We start from the raw sequence: 25,844 nt of genomic DNA, 5'->3' as shown, positions 1-25,844 counted from the left end.
AGAGGGGCACCTGGGTGACTCAGTCATTAAGCGTCTGCCTTCGGCTCGGGTCATGGCTCCAGGGACCTGGGATCGAGCCCCACATTGGGCTCCCTGCTCGGCGGGGAGTCTGCTTCTCCCTCTCCCACTCCCCCTGCTTGTGTTCCCTCTCTCGCTATCTCTCTGTCAAATAAATAAATAAAATCTTAAAAAAAAATAAACTACACACACACAGAGCTCTTGGAATTAGGTTCATTCATTCATTCATTCACTCATTCCTCCAACAACTATTTCTAAGGACTTTATTGATCCGCACGAGACACTGTGGTGGGTCCTGTGACTTAGCCCCAAGCCCATGGAATCTGACAACCCAGGGTGGGAGCAAGCATTGAGGGAATAATCACTTGATTGATTACAGGTAACTGTTGATTCTAATTAACGATCACCAACTGTTCATTGTACTTGGTTACCCCTGTGATGGTGTTGGAGAGGAGCTCAGGCGTCTGAAATCGGGCTATCTGGGTGAAGGCTCCGGGAGGGCGAGTCTCCCCACCTCTTTCAGTTTCTGGTGTTGTCAGCAAGTCTTGGCTTGGGGCCCCATCTGTCCAGGCTCTGCCTCGGTCATCACATGGCCTTCTCCTATGTGTGTGTCTAGGTCCAAATTTGCCTGTTCCTCTAAGGACACAGCATTGGATGAAGGCCACCCTGTTCCAATGTGACCACATCTTCACTGTTTACATCTGCAAAGACCCTGTTTCCAAATAAGATCACATCCTGAGGTTGCAGAAAGGACGTGAATTTTAGGGGGCACTATCCAGCCCAATACACAATCCTTTAAAAACGTAAAAAGAATTCTTAGTTCCCCAGCCAAAACAGGCCACGGGCAAGATCCATCCTGCAAATGGCAGTTTGCCAGGCTCTGGTCTAGAGAAATAGGATGCCGTGGATGGGAGCCCTTCCTTCTGCATTGGTGTGTGTGGCGGGGTGAGGGATGAGACTGCAGGGTGGGGAGGAGAGGGAGGGTGAGGGGGGCCCATGCCAGGCAGGCTTGGACCTGCAGGGCTCCTTCTCATCTCTCTATCTGGGGATGAGGCGAACAGTAGCTGTGCCCCATAGGTTAGAACTTGGGCCCTTCCTTCCTACTAGATGGGTATCACTTCCGAAAGAGGAGAAGTGACCCCAGAACTCCAGCATTTGGAAGGGAAACTGATGCCATCTGCCCGCCATTATATACTCCCACTAATGGGGGGCTCACTGCCTTGAATGCAGAGCTTGGCTGGGGAGCTCGGTACCACGGGTTCTAGACAGTGCTTGTTTACCTCTGTGCACTTACACGTCACGTCCTCGGATCCCAGACGGTCCAGTCATTTATGTAACTTTGTCAATACAGAGGGCTGGTTGCTTTTGACTATCGCTAAGCAGCGCAAGTGGGAATAATTTGGCTAAAATGTAAACAACCTAATTCCAGTGAAATGGCATTTGTTAGAAATTACTTTATGAAACGTAAAATGTCAGGTTAATTTATCTGATAACATGTTTCTCTTTTGTTTTCCCCAAGCTGGGTGTTTTTGCAGTTAGCACAAAGTAACCGGCCGGGGAGAGCTTGTAGGATGCTTGTTGGCGGGGGACGGGAGACCCTTGTCCCCCACTTCTCTGAGACCTTGGTGGCCGGGCTGTGTCCGGGTGCGGTGTGGGCCGTGGGGCTGTAGGCCCAGCCTCCATCTCTGTCCTCTGAATGTCTGGCTGCAGCCGGGCCGTGGGCCAGTCACACAACTGAGGCCGTTTGCCCACCTGTGAAACGGAGATCGTTCTGTCTCCTGCTCTGGGCCGCTCGAGGCTGAAAGGGGATGAGACCATGTAAAATCACACGTTATGGTTCCTTAAACAGAGTCAGTGCTCAGCAAATGCTCTCCTTAAATGTTTTTGGATTTGTTCTAATGGATTATTAGCCTTCGAAGGGTAGGAACATGATTTTTTCATCGCTGTGCCTGGGGGACGCCGAGCCGTCTTCAGCATGAAGGGGGTCTCCAGTACGTACCCGGTGAGTGAATGGACGCCTCCTTTGTCAGAGCGCTGTGGGAAACCCAGGGCCATCGCGACCATGGCATGGCCTCAGCGATCAGACCAGTTCCCTGCTGCATCTCAGGCAGGGCTCGAGCAGGAGCCCAGCTGGGGAGCACGGGTGGCCAGGCCATCTCCTCCTCGGGAAGCCCCACCCCTTCCCTACCCACCTGCCTCTGAGCTGATGCCCGTGACAATGAGCCAGGTGCCATGCGCAGAGCCCTCGCTGGGGTCCTCCTGAGGAGAGTGCCCGCACTTTCTCTCCCTGTGACGTGTGTATCCCCACTGCTCAGAGCAGGAAGCCGAGGCTCAGAGCGTGAAGTCCACTCAAGGGGACTCAGTGGGTCCCAGGAAGTCAGGCTCGAAAAGGCCTTGTTGGTCACCAAGAGAAGTGGGGCTGGCCTGGAACGGCAGCTCTGCAAGGGCTCCAGTCGGTAGAGTTGTGTTCACACAGGCTCAGAGAAGTGGCCCCCCCACCCCAGGCAGGAGTGGGGAAAGCCCGCTGGGCAGAGCCACATGGGGAGCGTGGAAGAAGGAGCAGGTGGGGGACCGGCGGGGCGGCAGGGAGCAGCCTGGGCCGGGCAGGCATGTTCACGGATGGTCATGTGCAGGGGAGGATCCTTGCAGCCCTGTCACCCACGGAGACCCCCCGCTCCTCCTGGCTCCCTCCACACCCAGCCCGCCCGCTCCTGCCCCACGGGCCTCTGGCCTCCTCCCTCTGCCTGGTCCCGTACCACAGGGCAGGGTCTCAGGGACCTGGGCCCAGACTCCTGGACTCCGTCACCCTCAACCCCATTTCAAGACAAAATCTCCCTTGTCGTCTCTTCCCTGAGCCTGAGACGGCCCACCCTTCCAGCAAAGGCCCCATTTTCAGTTCCCAGACCCCTCCCTGTCTTTCTCATCCACCTCCCCTTGGGGGACCGAGTGTCTGGGGGGTTGGGGGGGCAGAGCCGCCTCCTGCCTGTGTGCCCCTGCCAACAGCCGCCTCTCACAGCTCCCAGCTGTGCAGGGGGGTGCCACTCCTTCTGTGCCCAGAGTGGTCTCCTTCCCTGGGCCCCTGCAGGGGGGAGAGGGGCTTCACTCTGTGACAGGGCTGTTCTCTGCCACGGCTGGAGGGGGGTGAATCCGGAGACTGTGCCGGTCTCTGTTTTCTCTCGCCGCTCTCGGGTTTGGTGCTGGTCCTGGGAGTCTTTCTCTGGTTCCCTGCTGGTCACCGATGTCCAAGACCAGCCCGGGGCTCCTCCATCACCTCCTCCAGGAAGCCTCTCTCTGCCAGAGCTCTTGGGACTCTGAGGCCCGCCATCGTCTGCCGGGCTGCCTCCCTAGTTCTGTCCCTCGAGGAGGGGGTCATCCCTTCCCAGGGGAGGCGGGCGGGAGAGTTTTCAATGCACCCCTAGACAATCAAACATTTCTTCTGTCTGTTGTATTCTGAGGTACCCTGCCCCTGCCTGCCTGCACACAGCAGAGCTCCAGAAATCTTCCTGGTGGGGAGTGAACAAGACAGGAAGGAGGAAGACGCGCTGGGAGGGAGGGCAGGACAGAAGGAAGGGGGCAGACCTGGCCGGTGGTCCTGGGATCCTGGGGCTGCCGTAACATACCACCACCGACTAGAGGTTTAAGCAGCAGGGATTTGCTCTCTCACAGTTCTGGAGTCCAGAAGTCCAAGACTGAGGTGTCCACAGGACTGTGCTCCCCCTGACACTCTAGGGGAGGGTCCTTCCCCACATCTCCCCCAGCTTCTGGGCTTTGCCGGCATCCTTGGTGCTCCCTGCCTTGTAGACACGTCCCCCGGTCTCTGCTTTCACTTCCCACGGCGTTCTCTGTGTGTCTGTGTCCACGTGTCCCCTTCTCACAAGTACACCTGTCCTGTTGGATCTGGGCCCACCCCTAACGACCCACTTTAGCCTGATCACCTCTACAAAGACCCTGTGCACATCAGGTCACATTCTGAGGTAGTGGGGCTCAGGACCACGTGTGAATTTGGGTGCACGACTCGCAGTGTTGTAGCTCCTGGTTGACGGCTCTCGCTTTGTGTCTGAGGACCCTGGGGGACCTTGGGGAAATGAGGAGCCTTGTCTGAGTGCCCAGGGGGAGTGGCCGCTACCCTGCCTTCATCCTGTACCTGTGAGTATTACAGATATTGGATTCTAGAGAAAAAAAGCAAACCGTCCCAACAGTGAAGAGAAAATACCCCAATTTCCCGGCAGTTGTCTGGCCTGTTCTGGGCGGGCACTTCTTGCTTGCATTCCTGGCATCCACGGCTCGTGTGACCCCGCACTTCATCACAGGGACTGAGCTTCCGCACGGCCGGCCGGCTTCTGAAATTAATCTCCCCTCCTCTGATGCTCCTCCTCATGTCACTGCCATGGCTGGCTTGTTAGCGACCGAGACCTGGGAGGGAGGGGGAGCCGGGCCAGGGCTCTGGATTCTGTGGGGACACCCACTTGCTCTCCACACTTGTTTCCCCTGACTGGAGATCGATGAGACATGATTTTAGAAATAACTAACTAGTCCTGAACCACTGTTTTATTTTATTTATATTTGAGAGAGAGAGAGCGCGCACATCTGAGTGAGGGGAGAGGCAGAGGGCGAGAGAGAATCTCAAGCAGGCTCCCTGCTGAATGTAGAGCCTGATGCAGGGCTGGATCTCGTGACCCTGAGAGCACAACCTGAGCCGAGTTCAAGAGTCGGAGGCTCAGCCGACTGCGCCACCCAGGCGCCCCAGAAGAGCTGCTTTAAAACAGCTTCCTGGACTGGCCTGGACGGTACGTGCCACCCTCCTCCCGGGCTGACAAGCAGGGTGCGGGCTGTGGGCCCCATCTCAGGAGGCGGTGGTGATGGTGAGGGAGAGGACAGTGTTGGGGTGATGATGATGATGATGATGGTTCGTTCATCACACCGCAAGGGGTCGTTTCCCCCTCGGGAATTCCAGAGGATGTCAGGGGCTCCCCTCTGTCTTGGGGGAGGCACTTGCTTCTTTGCTCCTTTGGTCAGGAGGTGACTTGCCCGCTATCACTCGGTCAGGGGGCTACAGCCAGTCACGCGAGAGACTGGGAACCAGGGGCACGCGGGTGTTTGGTGGGCGCTAACCTCTCCGCCACCCGAACTTCGATTTGGACTCAGATCTGCTGACTTCAACACCCACATTTATTTCTCAAGTGTATGGTTTCTTAGAGTTCTAAATTTTGTAGCAGTTTTAGATTTACAGAAAAATTGTAAAGATAGTGAAGAGAGCCCCTACATACCTCATGTGCAGTTTCCCAAAGGAACTGATACCGATACATTATTATTAACTATACTCTCTTCTGTATTCAGATTTCCTCCGTATTTCCCCAATGCCCACATTCTGTCCCAGGACCGAATCCAGAACCCCCTAGGACACTTAGTGGTCACGTGTCCCGAGGCTCCCCCACAGTGAGGCGGTTCTCGGACTTTCCTGGCTGTCGATGACCTTGACATGTCTGAAGAGCGCAGGTCGGGTGTTTTTTAGAGGGTTTCTCAGTTAGGATTTGTCTGATGTTTTCCCTGTGATTAGACTGAGGTCATGGTTTTGGGGAGAGGAAGACCACAGAGGTGAAGTGCCCTTCTCATGACATCATTTGTGAACGTGACCTGTCACCGTGGTGTTGACCTCAGTCTCCTGGCTGAGGTGGTGTTTGTCAGGGTTCTCGACTATAAAGTTCCGTTTTATTCCCCCTTCACACTCTGTGGCGAGAAGTCATCGGGGTAGTCCCCAGCTCGGGGACAGGGGAGCTATGGCCCCCTTCCTGGAGGGCAGAGTGTCCACGCCAAGTATTTAGAATTCTTCTTCCCAAGAGGTTTGTGCCGTCCCCTACCCTCCGTGTATTTATTTATTCCATCGTTTCTTTACATGAGGATGGATGTATGAATATTTATTTTATGCTTTGAGTTATAATCCAGGCCTTCTGTGTTTATTCTGTGGCTCAGATGGTTCCAGCTTTGGCCGCTGGGAGCTCATTCACTTGGATCCCGCCCCGTTGGTGCACTCCCGTCGTGGTGATTTTTATTTTGTTTTTAACACTTCTTCACTTTCTGGTGATGCTCCAGGCTCACCGTCCACGTTTCCCACCCAGTCCCAGAATCGGCCCCTTCCCCACTGAACCCTGGCTCCTCTGTTGAAGGCTGACCATAGAAGCCAAGTTCGGAGTGCCCTGCCCCCCGCATGGGCTCCCAGAGCTCCGCAGCTCACAGGGCCCCTGGTGTCTCCGTGGATTCTGCACCATGCACGAGCAAAACAAAACAAAGTCTACAAGGTCTGTTTTTTCAGTAGTTAGGTCCACATAACCTAATAAGTGTGTATGTCCTGACAACATCACAGTCATCTTTAAAAATCCATATAACCTGAAGGAGTATATTTTTGTTTCGTTCTTCACCATGACTTGTTGATGGGACGCACGCACCTGTTGAACTTCGGGCTCCTTCCGGAACCCTGGGGTCACAGCCCGGTCACACGTCAGCACCCTCATCTCCTCTCCTTTTTGTCATAGCACCCACCAGAAACACGACTTGGCAAAGGTAGGGTGTCATCGAAAGGGATGTGGCATGATCTCATGTTGAAACTATGAACAGCCCAAGCTGGAAGTCGGTGCAGAATCCAGATGTTGAACCTCACTGTGTTTTTCTCAAAAAAAAAAAAAAAAAATCCCACTGCGTCCCTGTGAGCTCACTGTGGTGCCCTCAGGTGCCTTGGCCCACAGTTTGGGAACCATGGCACTCCACGGTAGCTGTCTACTGCTACGAGAGGGTGGCAGGGGGACATTGGGCCAGAGTGGCTGAGTAGCTCGTCTGTGCCCACAGGGGTCAGGACGGAGCTTGCACCAGGTGTTGCAACCTTGGCTGGCACGTTTAGAATGCTCCCTGGGGGTCCTATGGGAATGGCTCAGAGCCCACCCGCGTCCCGGATCTGTGGGGGCCGAGGCACCCTGCCGTCCCGCCGGGGTCTTACATTTCTCACCAACATGTGCATCTGTAGCTCTGTGGTGAGCAGAGGAGTCCAGGAGGCTGTCCAGCTCCCAGTATTTTCAAGGACGACACTGTCCCCTGCTTCCTGCACTCGCACTGCTGATGAGAAGAGGTGGAAGGTGAGGAGGCGTGTGTCGCGGGCTGTGCGCAGGCTCCGCGCGGGTACCCCCTGCCGACCTCTTTGTATAAGCTCCTGAGCAGCCTTCCGGGAGCAGGGCAGCCTGGCGTACAGGCGAGGGGCACAGTTTCACATGGCCTTGCACGGTGTGCTCACAGTGGCCGGGCTAACAGCCAGCCAGGGCCAAGGCCAGCCTCGAGGGGATTCTTCGGTGTCCCCAGAACTGGCATTTGGGAGAAACAGCGGCGGGACAAAGAAATGTGAAGACTGGTCTCCCAGGCGCTTTCTGGCCTGAATTCTACCTGCCCTCTTTCCAGCAGGTGTGACTCCCCCTTTTGTGGTGGGGGAGGCGGCATCCAGACTCTCCTGCCTATCTGCTCCCTTCATGTGGTGCTTCCAGATCAAGCCCTGGGGTGACAGCAGAACCCGGGAACACCGAGGGAAGTGAGCGGCCACTGAAAGGGACCGGGGGCTGGGCAAGCTGGAGTCTTCGGTTAGGGCTGGGCTCTGCCACTTTCTGATTGTAGGCCCTTGGCCACGGGTCCCTCTGAGCCTCAGCTTACTTCTCTGCAAAATGGGTAGCAGTGTGGCAGCACAGGGACTCAATCATGTGCCCACGGGGGTGAGAAGTATGACAGCAAGCGTGGCACGGCGCGGGTTCTGCCCACCCCCCATGTGGGGGACAGGTGCCGCAGGGCGTGCGTGGTGGGACACCCCGCGTCTCTGCGCTCAGAGCCCCCCAGGTGACTGTCACCTGCTGAGTGTGAGGCTGGAGCTTGGAGAACCCACGTGGTCTGGTTCTGTTCACAAAAGTACTCGTATTTTATACTGTCTACCCTGCATACATCATCCGTGTGAGCACATGTACGCCGAGACTCGGTGTTCTATCACTCGTGGACATGTGCACCAGATATAATGCCCCATTTGTAAAAGGCATGTGTCTTGCACACACACGACGCTCCTCATTTTGTGGAATTTTAACGGCTCTTCAAGGTCGTTCTGACTTTCTCAAGACAAAGGGCTCCACTGTGCCCCCGGGGCTATGGCAGGGCGGGATACATGAGGGAGAGGGTCCTTTAAGTACTCTCAGCCCCAGTAAATGGTCCTTGCTGAGCCACTGGATGGATGTGTCTGCGCTGGACCCTCCTGCTCCCCGCTGACAGATGCGGCCTTTAAAGACAACCGGGGCAATCTGTTAGCAGGGGACAAGGTGCTTTGTCTCCAGGCCTGCTGGGCACAGACAAGGCCAAATAGCTTATTCCTGCTGCTGCAGAGGATGAGACCAGGGGCCCCCAAATCCGGCCCTGGCTCTGAATGCTGATTGCCCGGTCTAAGGTGTTATTGATAAAGGCGGCCAGAGGGAGCGGGTAATTCATTATTTTGGGTTGTGATGTCCGCGGAGGGGATGGCAGTGAGTAATGGATTGGGAGACCGTCTGCCTGCTGTGGAGTCCCAATTTATGGGCCCGTGAAGGAGCGGCTGTGGACCCTGGGGACAGACGGGCTGAGCGTGCGTCTCCACGATGTGTGGGAGCCCTGGAGCCTCTCCAGGACACGGCAGGTGCGTTCTGAGACTCGAACCTTCAAAAGCCGCTGCTGGAGGCTGCCAGAGGACCCTGCTTGTCACATCAACGCCCGTGCATGGTCTCCTCCTCTGACACCCCCCATCGTGTGCAGGCCGGGCAGCACCGCCACAGAGCCTGTGGGCCCTTCCGTGTCCCCCACATTTCACTGTTTCCAGAGGGAAGTGAATTTGTTCCCATGACCTGCCCCCGCCCCGCCCCGCCCCGCCGTGTGAGTCAGCCACCCCTTCCCGAGGACCCGGAGGGGGGTGGGGGCCCCAGGGATGCGGGGGTGGATATAGCACTCAGGCACCCGACTTGGAGCGTGGGTTCCTGGCACAGACTTAGCCCTTTCCTCCGTGCCAGACCGCATCTGCCATGCCTTGGCACCAAACCTCTTGGTCTCCAGCTTTCTTCGAGAAGGGAGGTTGTCACGGGTGTAGGAGGCCACGCTCCATGCAGCATTTGAATATGGGCGGGGTGGGGGCGGTGGCGGGGCGTGTGTGGCTCAGTGATCTGGGAACAAAATTCCTGGCGGGTATTATTCTGAGAAAACAATTCAGTGCGTTTATCTGCGAAGTGGCTGCACCGTTGGGAGGAGGGGCAGTGTCCCCAGCTGCCGGCCACCCCCTTGTCTGTCCTGCGTCGGCCCAGAGAGATTTCAGAGGCAAGGTGGGGCACTGCTCTCCATGGGAATCTGTGTCTGCAGCTTGAATGAGAATCTTGCCACGCTGGCCCCATCTTCCTGCCTGGAGCATCCTGTATTTATTAAATAATGAATCCTGGGGCGCCTGGGTGGCTCAGTGGGTTGAGCATCTGACTCTTGATTTCAGCTCAGATCGTGATGTCAGGGTCATGAGATTGAGCCCTGCGGGCGGCTCTGTGCTCAGCGGCGAGTCTGCCCGGGATTCTCTCTCTCTCTCCCCACCCTCCCCCCCCAGCACATGTGCTTTTTCTCTCTCTGTCAAATAAATAAATAAATCTTGAAAAAAATAAAAACTAAACTAAACTAATGAATCCTGATAGGCAGTGCCCAGCCCCAGACACCCCTTAATGCCAGTGTTTGTTCCAGAAGCTGATAGAATGGCAAGGAGCTTCTACATATTTGCTTGTTGGATTTTTCGGCAGATGCTCTCCTTGCATCACCCCTGGGCCTCGGGCTGGGGGCTGCAGACACAGAGGGCCCAGACGTAGCCCCAGCTTTGGGAGAGGCAGACAAGAGGTCTTTGTTGGCTGGAGAGGCCTTGAAGCTGGACCATGAAGCAGGAGACTTGCTTCTCCGAGTAGGAGGACCAGGTGGGGACTAAAGGAAATGCGTCCCCGGCAGGGGCAGAGGCACGCACAGAGCTGGGTAACCGAGCGGCAGGTCCGGGGCGAGCCTGGGCCTGGAGCCTCTGCTCACCCCCATGTTTGCTGATTGCAGCCAGACTGGTGAGGCCGGAGACACTGGGGCCCCCAGTGAGTTCAATGTGATCTGGAAGGGGAGAAGGAGGTGACAGGGACTGGGAAGGGGGGGTCAGGGTGAGGAAGGGGAGGAGCCCCGTGGCTGGGGGTCTGGGCCAGCAGGACCCGTCAGGAGGGAAAGGGCCCCCGAGGCAAGCTGCTTCGGAGCCTTGGCCCCAGAGCATCACAGCATTAAATTATGAATATTACTCAGTGTTAATAATGGTGATTATCATCAGTAATGGAAAGGGACAGATGTATCCTGTTAACAAGACCAGCTAGTTGGCTTCCTGGGACCTACCAGCCCCCGCGCGGTGACGGAGCCTGCACTTTAATTGCTCTTCGGAGAGAGACGGTTGCTGGGCGCATTTACTGGGCGCGGGGAGGACGTGCCGGGAGCCGCCTGCCCGCTGCTGGGGGGCGCCGGGCACCACGCGGACCCCAGCGGGAGGGACTCGGCCGCATCTCACGTGTTCAGATCTGATTGCATGTCACTCGGGGCTGGAGGCGCTGCGATGCTCCCCACTGCCCCCCAAACCAACCTCAGGCCCCTCTGCCTCAGAGCCTCGACCTGCCTGCCCCCCACCCCCATCCCGCCCTCCAAGCTCCTGACCTGTCCCTCCCCTTTCTTAGCTCCTCCCCATGCATCCTGATCTCCTCTCAGAACCAGCTGCCTCCTCCAGGCGGTTTTCTGGGCCCAACCAGGCCTGGTCTCCTTTCGGGGCGACGTGGTCTTTCATCTCTTGATGGGACAACGAAACTCTTTTCTGTGTCCTCCTCCAGCCCATTTGCCCCCTGAGGGCAGGGCCTGCGTTGGTCTGGTTCACGGTTGGTCCCCATTGCTTGCCAGTGCTTGGAACCTGTGTGGCTCCATACCTGGCCGTCCGGGGACCACAGCCTGGAGGACCGGGTGGTGTCCGCCCACCCCAGTCCCTCTGCACAGCAAACTCACTGAGAGATGTTGCATTTTTCATGTTTTTAACAAATGGGCTCCAAAACATACCGAACCCCTTTAGAAGATTTCAAAACAAGCTAGAAGTTTTTGTTTTCCAGAATTTATGGTCTGCACGTTTGAGAGATTTCGTAAGCGATGCACATTTCCTAACACTGGCAAGACTGCCAAACATCCATTTGCAGAGTACTCCCTCCAGAACCGACATCTCTTTGGAAAGGAAGGGTTTTCTCACTTATTATTAAACCAGCTCTTGATCGGAGGGGACAAGTTGCATGTGTTGATTCTCTGCGAAAACATAACTGAGTAGCATTTGAGTGATAACAGCTTGCCTTCGGTTCCCATTTGGAGCTTGTGTCTTTTGGTAAAAGAAAAATGCATAATTCATCTTCCAGCTCCACAGCGCGGAAAGCACCTTGTTTCGGAGATGCGCACCTTCAGCAGGGTCACGGGATCTCCGTGGCCGCGCCCCCTCTGGTGACAGAAGTCTCTTGTGGAAAGGTGTTGTCCTTATAAAGGCAGCCACCTCAGGGACACCCCCAGGCAGGTGAATGTCGCCAGGTCACGGTGGCCGGGCCTTGGTGGAGCTGCGGTGCCCGTGTCAGTCTCGCTGCTGAGTAGGTGAAGCCAGTTGGCTCCGCATTTTTCGGATCAAATGGAAGCACACATTGAATTCTGCTAGTTACATGTTGCACATCACGCTCCTGCTCAGCTCACGGGACTGGAAGGACAAAGGCGAGCCTCATGCAGAGCATGCCCGGGAGGCTGTGTCAGAGCCCTTGGCCTCCGCCAGGCTGCAAGGTTCTCGGCCCCTTTATGGTAACTCACACGTAGGGTGGATTTCAAACCGCTGTCCCGGCCCCCCGGGGCCAGGCTCTGCATGCGCACGGTGTCCCACCGGCTTCCGGGCTGTTCCTGGGAGGCGCCAGCCTTCCTCTTGCTGCCCCAGCCCGTCCATCCAGAGCCCTCTGTCCCAGAGATTCCCCCAGACCTCCCTCGGTGGCCAAGCTGTCCAAACTGGCACACCTCCCCTCCGCCAGGCCTTCTCTTTTCTCTTGCTTACTTTTCTTCAAAGCACCTGTCACCTTTGGAAATCCTCTTCCTTGTGTGCGAGCCCCTTGTGTTCTGCCTCGGTGACAGGACGCCCCTGTGCAGTTCCCCCCTTCTCCCCACGGTGACCTTGATGACCTGCGTCACCATCCGCACAGGTGGGCTGGGAGGAGGGCCTGTCCCTGGGAGGGACAGCGTGAGCTTGCTTGTTCAGAGCCAGATGCCTGTCTTTACTAGAGAACAGTGAGTTCTTGGTGTCCAGGTCTTTAAGAACGAGATGAAATTCTGCTCCCCTACCCCCCACCCACACCCTACAGTTGCTCCTCTGACAGTCCCCCCCCCCCCATTTCTGACACCCGCATGTTATGCAGAACGCCAGGGCAGGGCAGCAGATGGGGCTGTTCTCATTAGATGGGAGGGGGAGAGGAACAGGGGAGGGGGAGGGAGGGGGAGAGGGACACGGGAGGGGCAGGGAGGGAGGGAAGCCGGCCACTCACCGAGGAAGCAGAGTGATCCTTCTCCCCCAGGGCAGGACTTTTAAAGGTCAGCCCACATCAGCCGCAGACCCTGTCGCTTCCCTGAGTCCGTGGAGATGCCATGTTGGCGTGAGAGATGTCGTGTGCCACGCTGCCGTTGGCCGTCCTCAGCCATGCCCTGAGTGAGTGTGACAGTCCTCAAAGGCTTTCCCATCCGAGGGCTCGTTTCATCTTACCATCGCCTCCTTGTCCAGTGGAGAAACTGCCACCTACTGACCTGACTTAGGTGGCTTTTCCTGTCCTGGGCCTACTGCCTTGGACATTCCAGAAGCTGCAGGTCCTGTGGTCTGACCTTCAAGTGAAGGTGACAGTGAGACAGAAGATGAGGGTTCCCAGTTGTAATGGCACACAGTGAAGGTTCTGGGGGCTGGAGGCAGGAGACCATAGCAGGGGGTGGCCACGAGGGAGGGCGGCCACGGGGGAGGGCCGTGGTCCCTGGAGTCCACCACAGTCACGCTCTTGTGAAATGAAGAGTCCATGAGAAGACCTCATGCAGCTTTCCCCCTAAGTTCTAGGCTGGTTCAGTGCATAGAAATACCATGTGAGCACATACATAATTTCAAGGTTTCTGAAAGCCATGCTCAAAAATTAAGGAGAAACAATGCAGTTGCTTTCCACAGTATATTTTACTTAATGCAATATTATGCTGTAGGTGAGGAGAAATTTTCCTCTATAGATTCTTCCGGCTGGTCTAAGATTTAAATTGACATGAGGCAGATTAACAGAAGAAAATCAAATTTAATTTCGTACATTTGGGAACCCCCCGCTCCCCCACATGAGAGGGTCCAAGTCAGAAAGGCACAACACGGTATCGGTGCCATCCTGAGCTAGGGAATGGGATGGGGGCCTGGGGCTCCAAAGGGGAGGAGGGCATTCACAGGGCAGTCAGGAGCAGGTGTCTGGTGATTCCATGTTTCCTTGCCCTGCACGTGGGTCTCTCAGATTTATCTCTGTACTAACTCTCTTCCTGGGGAAGATCCTCCATTTAGATTCTTCCAGGTAGTTAAGGGAGGGGCCCTGGAGTTTCCCTGGAGCCCACAGGGTCTCGATTACCTTCAGCTGAAAAGAGTCGACGTGCTAATGTGGCCCGTGTTGGGGAAACTTGCTCCGAACCCCTTCAGCTGAGCTTTTGAAACTCGAAGGAAGTTCCGTGGTGCAGAAGTTGAGTGGGTGGGTTGCTCCCCGTCCTGTTCAGAGCCTCAGTCCTGAGAGTAGGTCAGGTCAGTTAAACTGGTGTGACCAGTTTCACGAAATGGTCTTGCAGGTGGGTTCCCAAAGATAGGCCTCGATTGTGCGAGCAATTGGGTAATTAATAAGAGGTATTTCTATGGAAACGAAAGAAAAACACCAGTTTGTGGATCGAGTTCCAAACCCCGTGTCTGAATGCTGTCGGCGGGATTTCTAGACATCAGGCTCAAAGCAGCCGCGGATGGAGCGAGGGCAGACGGCGACAGTCGAAAGGATGGGAGAGAGTTGGAAATGTAAGTTTGGAGAGTCATAGGCAGATATTTGAGCACATCAGAAGAATTCAGGATCTCATCCAGTTTATTTTAAAGATTTTATTTATTTATTTGTCAGAGAAAGAGAGACAGAGAGAGAGAGAGAATGAGCAGGGGGAAGGGCAGAGGCAGAAGCAGACTTCCCACTGAGCAAGGAGCCTGATGTGGGACTTGATCCCAGGACCCCGGGATCATGACCTGAGCCGAAGGCAGACGCTTAACTGACTGAGCCACCCAGGTGCCCCGGGTCTCATCTAGTTTATAGGCAAATAACAGCCCCTCAAAGACCATTCATCTGAACTAGGATCATCTACTACCCAGCACGGTATGTTGCAGAGACATGATTTTTCTCTATAAAACCTACCCTCATTTCCACCAAAGATAGACAAATGAAGACTAATTTGTTTGCAAACTAAGTCTGGTTTCAAACAGACTTGGCCTGACAACTTGCAGAAGTGCAGCGAGAATGGTGATGGGCCACATAGGCTCTTTTTAAATCCGCTTTGCTGGAACTTTCCATAAGGAATCTTCAGACTGAACCTTTAGCAGCCTCTGGAGAGAAAGCCAAACTGTGACCTTGAGCCAAGTGTACTTGTGGTATTAAAGCTCACTGACTTGATTAAATTCATTCCTGTCTTGGCCAGTCCTGATTGTGCATGGAACCCCCTTCCAAGGAGTCCTTTCCCACAAGCCTTCTACAACTTTCTTTTTTAACATTCAGACTCTGTATTTTCCCTTTTTAAATAGCCAGACTTATTTTAGGACAAAATTACTTTCTTTTCCCTCAACCACAAAAAAAAAAAAATCATTTCCATTCCTCATCCCGTTTCTTAGCAGAAGCACATATCTCAGTCTCTTTGCATACAGAGATGTTTCCCTTATTATTTCTGGGAGTTTAAATTCTTCTTTAGCAATTAATGTTTCTGTACTTTCTCTTCTTTGGAATTGATCTGGATCTGCAATGAATTTAACTTCACTCATCACTTAAAAGCAACATTTGAAATTTCAGGTTATTACCAGAAAGATTTGGGGAAACTGTTTTAGAAATGTGCATCTATTCAACTTACTCGCTCTTAACAATTGTGTTTTGATCAGTCATGAAAATTTTACAAAGCGTTAAACAGCTCACCGCTATGCTTATGTTGTCTTTCCGACTGACAAGCCCTCTAACAGAGATGACAGGAGCTGATTTTACTTTTAGTAAAGCTAAGTAGCGTAAAAGGATTAGATTTAATGCTGAGGACTCTAACGGCATGCTGATTTCACTACACCAGCACCCTTCAACTAGCTTTTATTTATTAGAGATTAATCCTAGATCACGTGAACTTGAAGAACACTTGGGTTTGTTTTTATAATTTCTGAGAGTTTTAGAACAGCCACGCCTTATAAGCTCGTGTCTCAAGACAACTCTGTGGAGGTATTTTACAAATTACTTCTGGTGGTGCCATCCAGAGGTAGGAGACCAAGCACACACCCACAACACATGGGTGTGGACACACATGAACAGGTGCAAACAGAGATCTTACACTTTCTAATGTATGCGCTCATTTGCCCCATTTCCAAAGATGTCCTCTTTCCCTCTATCTGTCTGTCTCTCTTTTCTGATAAGAAAGAAATCTCTTGGGGTGCCTGGGTGGCTCAGTTGGTTAAGCGACTGCCTTCGGCCCAGCTCATGATCCTGGAGTCCCAGGATCGAGTCCCGCATCGGGCTCCCTGCTCGACAGGGAGTCTGCTTCTCCCTCTGACCCTCCTCCCTCTCATGCTCTCTGTCTCTCATTCTCTCTCTCTCAAATAAATAAATAAAATCTTTATAAAAAAAAAAAAAAGAAAAGAAAGAAATCTCTCCCTAAAGTGTGTATTTCAAAGAATGACTTTTGGGTCCTAGAGAAGATATGGGTAGAAAATCTCTATCACAAAGGCATTCAGTTTCTCTAAGAAGGACTTTGGATTCCTAAGGACAATACTTACAAGGCTTTTGAGATAAAGAGGAAGGGTTTTGGGATTGATAAAAAGGACAGGTTAAACGACTTTGAATTATTTCTGAGGCTGTATTTCTAGTTTTGCAAAGATTTGCAGGATAAGGACAGTTGCCTTTAATCCCTTAAGAAATCCCTCTGGTTGCATCCCCTAGGTTGATCTCCCCGCCCAATTATCTTCAATTTGCTTCTTTCCCATTGGATCCATAGCTCTAATTTTAACTTAGGGGAGAAGGCCTTAAAAAATTCCAATCACGTTCTGAATATCAGCTTCCAGTATGGCTAACTTTTAACTACAGGGCTACTTAAAAAATATATTCTAAATATCTTGCCAGTTTTCAGCCAGGCTAAACAGCAAATGTTCTGGCAGTGATGAATAACCCCTCCCTCCTCTTTGGGTATAAGAGGGGTCCCCAAAGAGGGTGCAAAGGGTACAACCTTCCCAAGATCCAGAGTCACTCCCGAAGGTAGCCAAAAGAAAGAGCCAGCAACCTACATGCCCAAGGCAGGCATAGCCCAAGCCAGGTTCTCAGGATACAAAGTGAGACCATCAGCAGGGCCATAGCTATCCCTGGGAGGGAGAGGATCAGTAACAGATGGGTCTGGAATTGGAAAGGAGGGGGCATCATGAAATTTTATTTTCCTCTTCTGCCAGTTTCTGAGCATCGCCTGGTCATGTGTAAGAGAGCCTAGGAGAAATTCTGGTCATGCGTTTCCTCTGGGCAGGGGGAAGAGGGGGATTCGTGAGCAGCTACCAATCTTCTCTTTTCTTTTCCTTTTGTTTCGTTTCATTTCGTTTCAGAGGTAGAGTTGAGTGATTCATCAGTTGCATATAACACCCAGTGCTCATTCTATCATGTGCCCTCCTTAATGCCCATCACCCAGTTACCCCATCCTCCCAGCCACCTGCCCTCCAGTTAAGAGTCTCTTATGGTTTGTCTCCCTCTCTGATTTTGTCTTATTTTATTCTTCCGTCCCTTTCCCTATGATCCTCTGTCTTGTCTCTTAACTTCCGCATATGAGTGAAGTCATATGATAATTGTCTTTCTCTGACTGACTTATTTCGCTTAGTTCCATCCATGTCATTGCAAATGGCAAGGTTTCATTTTTTGATGGCTGAGCAATATTCCATTGTGTGTGTGTGTGTGTGTGTGTATCTATCTCACATCTTCTTTATCCATTCATCTGTCGATGGACATCTGGGCTCTTTCCATAGTTGGGCTACTGTGGACATTGCTGCTATGAACATTGGGGTGCACGTGCCCCTTTGAATCTCTATGTTTGTATCCTTTGGGTAAATACCTAGTAGTGCAGTTGCTACCGATCTTTCTAATCCTTCTCCAAATTTGGTCGAATCTCCTGAAAAAGATCTGCTGCTGTCCAGGGGACATTTATTCTTCCGGTGGGGGTCTAGGCTATATCCGCGAAGGACCTTGCATAGGAAGGCTGGAAGCTGGCGGAGCCTGGTTACAGAGCCCAGTGCGGGGAGCCTGTCCCACTGCCTCTGCTAAGCCCACCTCTTGGCTTTCAGCTTGTACATGAGTAACCCATGGATGCCAGGCCTGGAGACGAGGCTGCGGCACTCTCTGTAAATCTCGTAAGAAAAAAAAAAAAAGAAGCTGAAACAGGCAGATGGGGCCAGATGTTGAGAAGGGGACTTTATGTTGAATTTATTTTTTGTTCCAAGTCTAATTTCTCTTCTTTCATCATGTTAAGGGAGTCCCTAAGAGTAGTTATTGTATTTCCTTGTGTCCTCTTTTTAATTTGTTTTCTCCACAGGTGCCAGTAAATTGTTTAGGATGAGAGCTCTCTAAAATTTTTTTCTTCGCTCAAATAACAGCCAATTCAAAGGATCTGTCATCTAGCCATCGAGGAGTAGGATCTGTCAATAGTGACTCAAGCCAATAAACCTTTTTATGGAATGGCCCGGAGGTAACTTTCCAGGCTCAGAATAAATCTTTATTTACCGTGGATGCAAGCGGCATCCCTGGTGTGGGTGCAGATGATGCAGCCCCCATGATCCCAAAAGTTTCTTATCAAAGCCAGTCTCAGAAAGCAAAGGCCTTTGTCCCCCAGGTAGTGAGGGGTCTCCAGTCTCCCATGAAAATGGGATGCCTCCAGTCTCAGACCCGCTCATCTTTGACACTGGGTAGGTGCTCCTGCACTGGGATTTTTCTAGCACTAACAGTGAAGGTCAAGACAACAACAGTTTCTCATGGACTGGGATCTCTGATCCTGACACAGTCAGACAAAGACTGTCAGATCCACAGCCTATGGGGCTGCCCACCAGATGCATGCTGATACCCATCCTCTGCCCAGCAGATCAGAGAGGGCATTTTTCCAGGCCAGAACGCCAAGCGCTCAGCACATAGAACAACACAGCAGACAGAAATAATGGCCATTTCTGGGAGGAAAAGGATGGATAAAAACCTTGAGTACTCATACGAAATACTGGAGTCACGTAGCCCAAGGAGCTAACTCCCCCAACATTTTCTGCTTCTCTAAATTTTAGAAAAGGGTCAAAATGACCCTCACCACTCTGTTTCCTCTGGACTCTGCAGGTAGAGACCCAGGATCTGCTGTGGGAGTTCTGACCTTTGGCCAGCTGTCAGAGATTCAACGTATTTCTACTGTAGCCGCCGTGGGGTGAGCCGTGCTCAGCAGGCTGGGCTCACCAGAACTGTAGGGGAGGAAAAATTTTACTTGACCCCTCAAAGGTTCTTCTGGCTGGTCTAAGAATCAAATTGACATGGGACAGATTAATGGGGCACCTGGATGGTTCAGTCAGTTGAGCATCCGACTCTTGATCTCACCTCAAATCTTGATCTTAGGGTCATGAGTTCAAGCCCCATATCTCTACTATACAGAGAAAACAAAACCAAACAACAACAACAACAAAAAGAAACTGACATGAGACAGATTAACAGAAGAAAATCAAATTTAATTTCGTACATTCGGGAACCCCCTGCCCTGCCCATACATGAGAGGGTCCAAGTCAGAAAGGCACAACACGGTATCGGTGCCATCCTGAGCTAGGGAATGGGATGGGGGCCTGGGGCTCCAAAGGGGAGGAGGGCATTCACAGGGCAGTCAGGAGCAGGTGTCTGGTGATTCCATGTTTCCTTGCCCTGCACATGGGTCTCTCAGATAGATTTATCTCTGTACTAACTCTCTTCCTGGGGAAGATCCTCCATTTAGATTCTTCCAGGTAGTTAAGGGAGGGGCCCTGGAGTTTCCCTGGAGCCCACAGGGTCTCGATTACCTTCAGCTGAAAATAGTCCACATGCTAATGTGGCCCATGTTGGCAAGACTTGCTCCGAACCCCTTCAATGTTGACAAATAATTGATGTAAAATTATCAGTGAGATCTTTTACACTTTATTTTCATACTGAGTCTTTGAAATCCAGTTTCTATTTTGGTCTTATAGCACATCTCAATTTCTTTAGCCACTAAAAGTTCTTTGGGAGTACTTGATCGATATTTAGAGTTATAAAATTTACAGTTGGAAAAGTGGACCCGCGTGCCCGAGTTGTTCCAAAGATACTTGTTTTCTAATAAGCGAATCAAAATAGTTTTTAAAATTAAAATTAACTTAATTACAATTAAGTTAAATTATAACATAGCAGTTCCTCCTTCACACTGGTGCATTTCAAGTGCTCAGCTAAGCCGCCTCCAGATCAGACGGCGTTCTTCTCGTTCCTCGGTCATCCAAGGCCTCATTCACCCGTGTGTTTATACATTGCAATTGGGACGGTGAATCCACACTGCCCTCTGTTTCCTGTTCTGAGGGGAATCAAGCGGAAGTCCGTGTTTGACTGGTGAGGTGTTTGTCGAGGGATAAGGAACGGAAATTATTTGATGTTTCTGTTTCTGTTCAGTAATTTGACAAATGAATGATCTGAGTTCATAATTAAGAAATTAGTTTTTTGAAAAGCTCCGTTGGCTCGTGAATTGATAAAGTTAAGACTGTCACATTTCTGGGTGGGTGTCGGCGGGGGGGTAGTCACATTTCAGTGAACAAACAAGATTTTAATGACTGGTCCACAGCTGTGTGTGTTAAGAGGTGGCGAGTTGAAAGGACAGGGGGAGCTCCAGCGTCAGAATATTCTCCCAGAAAGCAGGATTAATGGCACCAGAGAGTTCCACTCCAGCAGTATTCCCCCTCTGACCAAAGCCACCTACCTACTCAGCTGAAATGTCATTGTAGCAAAGAAAAAACCTTGTCTCCTGACCCCATGGATCATGGGGAGGAATTGGTTGCCTACATACAGTAATAAGCCAGTAGGGCCCTATTAGTGAGTCCTTTCATCCTAAAAATATGAGCTTACTCTCAGTAATCATTTTTTAAAGATCTTTTTACAAGACAAGTTGGCATCTCCTTGGATTTAGCAAAAGAAAGCAGTAGGAAAGGGCCAGTCAGGTGAGAACAGCCTTTGATGCCTACTGAGTGCCAAGCACTATGTACGTGAGGAGGAGTCGTACTCAGCCTTGTGTGTCTTACTACAGAGGTGACTTTTGTGCTGGGCATTGAGGAATGAATAGGAGTTGGCTGGAAAAAGAGATTTGAAGAACTTGTGTTCAAAGATTTGCTTATTTGGGAACTGGTGACAGGTGTAAGGCATGGAGAGAAAGAGCAGACAGAGAGAAATAGAATCTGGAAAATGAAGCTTCTGTCAGAGAAGAAGGTCCTGGAGCACGGCCTCGAGACTGTCATGGAGAGCTAGAGGCTGCAAACTCCAGAGGCTGCAGGGGTGGGGCGGGGGCTGTAGGTGAACGGAGCTGGCCCAGCTGTGGTGCAGGCCAGGCCCGTGGCAGGGGAGCGCGTGCCCCACCTGAGAGCTGGCAGCTCCTCAACTCCGTTTGGGGATGCGGCTTGTCGCCTCAGGCTTTTGAGAACTGTGGGTATTCCTATGAGATGTCACAACTGGCAAAACCTTGTGAGGGCAGATGTGGTCTTCCGGCAGCCCGTTTGCCGTGTCTGTTAGAGTCCAGCAAGGAGAGGCCGAGGCAGGGTCCCAGCAGAGTTGGGTGGCGGCTCTGGAGGGACCCCAACCACCGTGGCAAAAGACGAAGTAGAGGGCGTGGACTTCCAGTGGCTGCAGGTGGGAGATCGTGGCATTTGTCCAGAGCAGAAAAGGGGGAGATGAGGTGACAGGTATAAGGAAGGACGACAGGGTGCCTCAAAGACGGCACCTTATACTTCTGACATCAACTTTCTGGTAGGCAAACAGGTAAGGCAGGTGGGCAGACAGGTAAGGTAGGTGGAAAGACAGGTAAGGTAGGTGGAAAGACAGGTGAGGGCAGGTGGGCAGACAGGTAAGGCAGGTGGGCAGACAGGTAAGGCAGGTGGATGGACAGGTGAAGGCAGGTTCATGGACAGGTAAGGCAGCTGGGCAGACAGGTGAAGGTAAGTGGGCTAACAGGTGAAGGCAGGCGGTCAGACAAGGTAAGAGCTAAAGTACTAAAGTACTTTGAAAAGTACTATGATCTGAAGTACTTTCAAAGTTTTTCTACTGAAGTGCAGCTCATGTCTGCCTCTGTGAATTACAACCAAATTACCCATCACAATTACTTCCAGTTAATTTGTCCTGCTAAGCCTGAGCCAGTTGATGAGTTTTCTTAATTTTGATTATATGCTCAAGGGAGTGTTTAGTTCCTGTGCATCTGAAGTGTGTCTGAAGGCAAACAAAGCCAACAATGAGTGCCGGGCACCTCAGAAGACATCTGGGCTCCAGTTCCAACTCCAGGGCTAATGACCTTGGTTAAGACCTGTGAGCGCTCTGGGACTCAGTTTCCCCATCTATAAAATGGAACAAGTGGAATACCTGGTCTCAAAGGTTCCCCCAGTCCTGGAATCCTATTCAATTTCCTACTTTCTGTGAAATGTTGGTGATTTAACCCTGACATCTCTGTTTACTGGATACAAGCTCACCTCACCCCTAAGTTAACCCCTTGCTAACTCTAAAGTCCAGTTGAGGGAGATGTCAAGGCTCTTTGGGACGGACTTGCTGCCATTCCATCCACACACAAGTCTCTGTATCTCTCCCGTGGTGAAATGAATGAATGAATGAATGAATGAATGAGTCAGTAGTTGCAATTTCAGTGCTTATGGATCCTGAGCATGCCCACGTGTCCCACCAGCACCCCCAGCACCCCCAAATCCTAGACTCTATCGCGTGGGTTTGCACCCCTCAGTGAGGAGCTCCCTTTTCCCATCCACGAGTGATGACGTGTAGGTAGTTTTAATGTTTACTTGTATTACGATTTTTAAAAAATGTTTATAAGAGTGGCCATACACTGAGTACCTAGAAAGTTCTATGCACTTGGCTAGGCCACCTCCACCCCGACACGCATACCTGTATGTAATTCCATGACATTCTCACAACATTTGGAAGTGGGCATTGTTATCCCCATGGTATAGCTGGGGAAACTGAGGCCCAGAGAACTTATTTTGCCCACATAACTAATTTTTAGAGGAGCCAGAATTAGGACACTGGTCTTTATTCTTTTGACCTCCCCAGGCTGCCCTTTTGGATCCCATTTATCTTTTAGGACTGCCTCAAGTGTCCCCAAGGTCCAAGGACCAGTAGGACACGGGCTGTGTTTCTTCGTATGTCTCTTACGTCATGTTGGCTCCCAATGGAATGCACTTTTGACAAGCACTTGATCTTTCCTGGGCCTTTGTGAAGCACTGAGTATGCAGAGGTGAATGAGGCCTGGCCTGTCTTCGGGAGCTCACCTTCTAGGAGAGGAGACAAACCAGTGCAAGTCTGGGGCTCCCAGAACACAGAGACACAAAGTGCCAGGAGATTGTACAGAAAGATCCCTTCTACCTCCTGGAAGAGGAGGCATCTGTGCTTATCGTTAAGAGCTGGGTGTGATTTGTCCATGCCAGAGCAGAATGGCATGATTCCAGATAGAGGGGAGAGGGCGAACAGAGGCAAGGAGGAGGGAACATGCAGTTAGATGTGTGTGCTCCTGAAGGTATGTATGTAAATGGCTGTTGGGTTAAACCAGCTGTGCAGCCAAAACTCAGGCTTCATGCAAACCCTTCCAATTTATGGTACATTAACTTGTCATTTTCTACACAAATAGACAAAAAATACTTTTTTTTTTTAAGCTGGTAGAAATTGCTTTGCGTAGTAACCTACTTCTTTACAAAATTATTTCTTGATCTTTAAAATGTTTCCCATAGAAAGTCTCGAGGAGGAACTGATAGTCTTTACTGTCTACCTGTTTAGGAGCTATTTGGGGCTACAGCAGATGCTCTCAAATAGCAGGGGGGCTTGGGGAGATGTGGGAGGGCTTGGGACAGTGTCTGGAGAAGGAAGCCAAGTATGTCAAGGGTATGAATCCTGAATCCCGAGTAGGGAGAAATTCCTGCATTATGCAGAAGTTAGAGACCTGTGGGACAGAATGTCGATCTCAATTTTAGGAGGTACAGAACAATGGGAGACCACTCCCAAATTACAGTAATAACTATATGCTGGGTTGTATTCTTTTTTTTATACTAAAATTCTTACAACAGCCTTACAAGGAAGACACATCATCATTTTACGGGTGAGGAACCTGCATCTCAGAGAAAAGAAGTTGTTGCCCAAGTATATGCAGCTAGAGAGGGTGGACTTGAGAATCAAACCCAGATCAGTCTAACACAAAAGACTTCTGGCCTTCGTATGTCCTTAATTAAAAAAAAAAAAGTTAAAAGAAGCATTTTTAAGGGAAAAAGGAAAAAGACATTTAAAAGGCATTGTACAGAAAAATAGCAAGTTCTAATACAAATTTTAATAAAGAAATGAAAAGATGTTCAGCCTCTTAATGAAAAGCAAACCAAACAACTAGATACCTTTTACTCCTTACATTGGCAAAAAACTAAGATAACAACAATAATGATACCCAGTTTGACAAGGATGGGAGGGAGTAGAGGTTTTGTCAGTATGTTCTGCTGTTCACCTGACTGCCTATGTTACTGTTACTTTGTTAGAACACAGTCAGTGCCTTTTCAATGAAACGTTATAGCAGACCCCTTCCTAAAGAAACAACAAGGCATCTGCCATCTTCTTGGCTGGCGTGACATCTGGTGCTGCGGGAATGTGGGAACCTGCCTAATAGTAGCCGGGCCTGGTCTTTGCGGCCCCCAAAACCCCACAGGGCAGGAGCCCCCATGCAGACCAGGGCATTAGCCACCCTGAGCGCTGTCCGTGGTGCTGACCCAGCTGAGTCTCTCTGGCCGCCCAGCTGGTGCCCTTGGGAGCTCCAGCCAGGCCCTCCTGAGCCCAGCATGGACTCCTGCTGCCAGAAACCTGCCCAGAATCCGAGTCCCGGATCCCCCCTCTACAGTAATGCTTGCTCACTATAGAGAGCTCAAACACTGAAAAACAGAGCTACCTGTAAATCTGCCATCTAGAGACCGTCTCTTGTAATGTTCTGATGTATTTCCTTCTTGTCTTTTTTTCTGTGAATCTTGATTATATAGTTGAGACACTTTTATAGTCTTAAGTTTCATCATGGAAATATTCTCCCACATTATTCAGAATGCTTTGTAAGCCTCATTTTAATGACTTCAAATAATCTGTGATTCAGTTAAAGATAATGTAGCCATTTTTGTAGTTAGCTACTGTTTATTTGAGATGTGTTATGTTCTTAGCATAATATTAAGCTATTTACAGACACTGCTTCTCATATGCAAAAATGACTTTGAGATGAAGGTGTTATTATCCCCAATTTTGCCAATGTTGAAACTGAAGTTCAGAGATCCCCAAGATCACACAATTCAGTAAGAGGCAGAGATGGTTTTGAATTGATGAATGTCTAATGACAAAGGCCATGATCTTGCCATTGCACCACACTGCCTCCCACAGTTTTTACATAAAATGGTTAAAAAAAAACCATGCATCTATCACAACTTAATATCCATCCCCAGATACTTGGACATCTAGATGGCTTTGCCTGTCAGATAGAAGGTTGTTAAAATTGAAAAGATCACAGAAGATTGAGATTGGGATACCCTCAGGCAATGTTGGTGCTTTCCAGCCCCCCTCCTTGGGCACACCACATCCTGCAAGAAAATGTGCAGCCTCTACTTGAATGCCCCCTTGCACTGAAAACTCACTACCTGGGCCAGACAGTTGTATTAACAACGACAGCCACGGTTTTAGCCAAGAAGCAGTCTGAGTGGCCCAGTTAATCAGGGCCACTTCACTGCCTCCCCCCACAACCCCACTGATGGCAGGTCCCCATCCACTCTGGGCTCACTGTTGAGCATGGATGAGCTGTGGCTTCAGGACCTGTCACGTAGCAGGTGCTTGATACACATGTGTTGACGTGAAGATGAATGGCTCCAGGTTCCCGAGGACCTTGGCAAACTCACCAGTTCCAGCATTTGTCCAGAGATGGCTCTGCCCAGGTCAGCCTTGGGTGCAGCTGCCTCTGTGGGGAGGTGCAGGGCCTGCAGAAGGGCCCAGCACACCTGCCCCTCATCGTTCTGACCCCACCTTAGGTGATTTCTTTTCCCATGACCTGAGGGGCGCTGCCAGAGAAGATGCCTTAGAGGACAGGCATCACCGGCAGCTTGCTCTGGATAACATGCTGAGGGCCATGCATCCCAATGTCCCCCCGTTCCCTGAGGCTCAGTCCTCCCAAGCCACCTAGCCATGTAACAACAAAGTGGGGCTACAACTCGGCCT

At 51.2% G+C, this 25,844-nt stretch overlaps 1 protein-coding gene across 2 annotated transcripts in view; it reads left to right on the top strand.

The window, feature by feature from the left end:
- Positions 1–25,844, top strand: part of SORCS2 (sortilin related VPS10 domain containing receptor 2) — a 454,863-nt gene that overhangs the window by 305,835 nt on the left and 123,184 nt on the right. The window lies entirely within an intron of this gene.

Source organism: Halichoerus grypus, chromosome 3 (genome assembly GCF_964656455.1).
Source record: "Halichoerus grypus chromosome 3, mHalGry1.hap1.1, whole genome shotgun sequence".
Classification (NCBI taxonomy): domain Eukaryota; kingdom Metazoa; phylum Chordata; class Mammalia; order Carnivora; family Phocidae; genus Halichoerus; species Halichoerus grypus.
This window is presented reverse-complemented; position numbering and strand designations above follow the sequence as displayed.